Below are 4,698 nucleotides of genomic sequence, written 5' to 3'. Positions count from 1 at the left end.
ACTGCAAGGGTACAAACTTGGAGAAGTGAGGTCTAGTGACCCTCAATGGACGGTCGGAAGGATCAGTTAATGTGATTGATACCTTCAATGGTGATCAATCGACGTCTATCAACATTAGCCCCTCGGGAATTCTGTCTTCCCGTATCAGGGAGATTTGAGCGCCAGAGTCGTCGTAGGCTCTGACGTGGCTTGGCTGATAATGGCTTTGGAGGGGTGCGACGGTTTATAGGGCCCTTAGCTGGGGGTCCTAGAGAAGAAGGATTGGTGACGGCCATTGCGATGGCCGGAATATTGTGGTTCGCGCACCCTCCGTAGTTGGCAGACATGTGACCCTTGCGGCCACAGTCGGGGCGGCATGACACGTGGTTCCAGAAACCGTCTTCCGTGGCACTGGATGATAAGACCGAGATGCCCCCACAGGTTGCGAATCTGCGGAGTCACCAAGGCTGGCAGTGTGCTCTGGCACAGGTGAAGAGTCCCTCTCTGGCAGTGATGTGACGTGGGGAGGTTAAGGAAACCTCCGTTGAATCATCCTCGGAGCAAGTCGGGGTTAAACTGGTGGGCTACCTCTTCCAGGTGGAGGAGGTAGGCGGTAATATGGTAAGAGGCTGAGATGATGCGGGAGAAACGTCTGGCTCTGACACTGGGTCAGGGCCAGGTTCACAAATAAAAGGGATGTCTGGGACATCGGAGGCACTAGCCTCTGAATCTAAAATTGAGGGTTGATTATGAGGCATGCTGCAGGGATCCGGTGCATCTGGTAGTGGGAGCTGCGTCCAGGGGAGATACGGCTTAAGTAGATCTCGGCCCAATATTACCTGATAAACATCATGGAATTGGTAACTACGGCCAGGCGGCACAATGTGGTTTCCTTGGTCACCTGGTCCAGAAAGGGCATTTTTACATTCAGAAGGACGAGAGGAACAGAATAGAGGTTACCGTCAATCCATTCAACTGAATTTCTTCGTTCGTCTGGATTTTGGCACCCCTAGGCAATGCCTTTCTGGAAATAAGGGAGACCTGGGCTTCGGTGTCGGCCATGACTTGTACCCACTGATAGGCCGTAGGAGACTGTTCATCAGGCAGGGCTACATGGTAGCCTTGGAGAAGTTCACCCTGGAAGCTCTCCTCCCAAGGTAGAGACCGACTTGGGCACTCGGTCGGAATCCACAGCATGCCCACGCACACAACAAGTGGTGCAGAACCTCCGCAACCACCTCTTACCGGGAGTCCAGCTCATGGTCTGGGGCTTGGAAACTAGCAGAGAGATTGCGTCATCTAGGAGAGCTAGCTCATGCTTTCTCTCTTCTTCTCTTTCCTTTCTCTCTGCTTCTCTGGCTATCCTCTCTGCTTCTCTTTCTTTTCTCTCTGCTTCTGCGGCTTTCCTCTCTGCTTCTCTTTCTTTTCTCTCTTGCAGGCGCGCAGCAGCCTGCTGCGCCTTTATCCACTGGTCAAGTGCTGGTCCAGTGTAACCGGCCTCCTTGCCCAGAGTTATGAGGGCTCCGAGCTTCTCTAGCTCTCTGGCAAAGAAGTCGCGGGAAGCAGGGGAAGACATTTCCCTTAGGCTACAGTAGAGGCTCGGAAGAAACTGAAAATAATGGCCAGGAAAGGGTACTGAATGGAATAGGAGTGCCTACTGTGGAAAGTGGCACTCACTTGGAAATGGGTTCTGCAATGTTGTAATGAAAAAGTGAAAAGACTGGGTGCTCGGTGGCACTTTGTGAATGGCACCTTCTGCTGAGGTGAAAAAAATCGAATGAAGTGTGCTGTGTAACGTCACACTTACGGAGTTCCCAACTTGGGAGACGTTGGAATGGGCTACCTGTAGGTCCAATACAGTGCACGGCACTTATTGAGGAGGCGTTCCTTGGTTCAGTGATCCAAAATGGCGGATACTCTATAAGGAATGAGCGTTCCGTAGGACGGACACGCAGGTATAGGGCTACCTGTACGTCTGTACAGGCCGCGCGGCACTTATGAGGAGGCGTTCCTTGGGCAGCACTAGTATGCTGGTATTGCCGGCACTTTGGGGAGGCGTTCCCTAGGAGTGTTGCCGAAGGATCACTGACCCTTGTACACGGACACACTAATTACTTGGGCGTTCCGTTAAGGACGGACACGCAGGTTTAATGGCTACCTGTACGGCCTCCGTACAGGTGCAATGGCACTTATGAGGAGGCGTTCTTTGAGCACTGTATCGTGCTGGTGTGTCCCGGACACTACACGCAGTATACTCAAGTATACCGAAGTGAAATGGCACTCTGTTCGGGCAGAGTGTAATGGTGGAGGAGAGAAAGTAAAAGGTGGGGGAGTACTTCAGCGGCCAGTCGGTGAACAGTGTCAAGAATTAGTGGCACTGTAAATGATAAGACCTGACGTGCACTGGTGGTGGCCAGTCCTAAACTGGTAACGACTTCCCTGTCTGGAAGTAATGAATTTGCGTGGCACACTGTGCGAATTGTGCTTGCGGTATACGCAAGTCTTTCGTGATAAAAATGAACAAGACCACTCGGGCAACGACAGGTGATGGAAATTCTAGAAATGCTCAGTCACTCGCTGAAGTACTCGGTAAATGAAATAAATAAATGTTTGCAAACTGCAATGGACACATGCGCATACGTATCACGCTGTGTAAATGAAAGACACAAGAGACTAAAATAATGTTAATTCTGCATGCTATAATTAATGGTAAGATGTAGTACTCTTGGCTTCGTGAATACTGGGTTCTGGTTTTCTCTCTCTCTCTCTCTCGGAGAGGGTGAAAAATGATATGTGAATGAACTCCCTTATATTTGAATTGAACTACTAATGTTAGTTTAATATGACGCAACTTGCGTTAAATGATTTACTTACGTTAACGTTTTTAATGAAAGAATTGCTTTTGATACGTTTTATGAAAATGGATAACGCGCTCGTGGTGAACGATTTTTACGTTAATGTAGCGGCTCGCGCTTACGAAATGATTGCGTTTCAATATGAATTTTACAACGACGCGGTTTACGTTAACAATTCTTGTGATTTACTCTACTTGAGATTTACGTTAACTTTATGTAAGATTACTAGGTCCCCGTGAACAGTGAAATGACGGTAAGGATTTTAAAACGATGTTAGCAAACAATTGTAAATGAGGTTACGTTAAGTGCGAAGTGAAATGAAAACTCGCTCAGCGCGCGAGTGAGCGATGCGAGGTGAAAGCATGTGAGGAGAGCTGACCAGCGCGGGCGAAATCAGCTGATTCTCTGTAAATGCGAAGGCAATTTACAACACGAACGTTAGTTTCTTATTCAAGGGCGAATTACGTTAATTTCTCTGGCAGGACGATAGATACTAGTACCGAGATCGATATTATTTACGTTAAAACTTCGAGACTTACGTTACTTTGCTTAAATTGTTTAGATAAGGTTGAAAGAGGAAAACAAACATGGCTGCCCTGTGAATGAGACGAAGGTTGGTTGAGACCGCGCAGGCGCGAGAGAGCGCGAAGCTGGAATTAGCTGAGAGGTAAGAGGTTACCAACACTTGGAATGAAAACTAAGTTAAAAATGAATACCCTAACATATCACAGACAAAAGAATTGTACACTTCTTTTGCCGTAACTATTAGTAAAACACTCCTAACTAGCTAGGCTTTCTTTCCATACAGCAATAAACCCTGGCAAAGCACTTCCTAGTTTGATCTGGTCCTTTCTGGCATCTATCTGCACACGTGTTCGTGAGAGCTCCTACGAGGGACAGCACAAAGTAACAGAAAATTCGCGGGGCAATTGTTTGCTAGCCGCTAAAATAAAGCTCTGGCGCGTTCGCCGTTTACAATAATAAGATTTCTACCTACGCTCTTTTAAACACTTCTACAATAAAAAATACTTAAACGTACCTTAAGCTAACATTGGTTATAGAATAATCATATTAATGAATGGAATACCTTACCGTGAGTCAGTGTGTCTTCTTTCCCTGCAAGTGTGCTTGATTTACGCTTTGTAAAATAATTTACAGTTTACGTTTTACAACGGATAACGCGATTTACAAGCTTTTTTTTTAAGCAAGCTAGGTTCAATCCAGGCAAGATTCGCCAATATTACGTATATAGGGCCTTGTGAGAGACTAGATACGTAAACGGAAGTAATTTAGGGATTTCAGAGGGAATTGCTTGAACTTACCGTAAACTTTCTTTAGGGGGAAGGTCGCCAGAAAAACTCAGCTCGTTACTTTAAACTATTTATTTACAAAAAGGCCGTGCTGGCTGGAGAAAAGTTAAATGATATTGGCCCCCACGTGGGGCTTATAGTCTCATTCAATTCAAGCTGATTTCATTCACTTGGTTAATGCACACTTGCGGGCAGAGACGGCACGTGACTCATGGAATCTGGAAAAGAATCCCAGATTAAACGAGATAAAAGGAAAAATGACTTCTTGCTTTGATTAAGGCTGATTAATTCTTCTAACATTGGGGAAGGTAAACTCGAATGGTTCACTGAGGTATGCACGAAAACTAGGTCTTTAACAAGTCACAAAGGGGAGCACGTGGCCCGATGAGGACAAAGGGCTTCTGATGTAAGAAGGGGTAAAAATAAGAATTGAAAATGAATGTAGCAAGAGTCGTATGGTAGTAAAAGGTGCTGGGTTGAAGTTTACACTTTCAGACGTACCTTATGCAATATTCTGTGTATCCTTGTAGAAGAATGCGGTCCGACCTCTGTTC

The sequence above is a fragment of the Macrobrachium nipponense genome, chromosome 26 (assembly GCF_015104395.2).
Source record: "Macrobrachium nipponense isolate FS-2020 chromosome 26, ASM1510439v2, whole genome shotgun sequence".
Lineage (NCBI taxonomy): Eukaryota > Metazoa > Arthropoda > Malacostraca > Decapoda > Palaemonidae > Macrobrachium > Macrobrachium nipponense.
The sequence above is the reverse complement of the archived record's forward strand: the minus strand, read 5'-3'. Positions refer to the sequence as shown.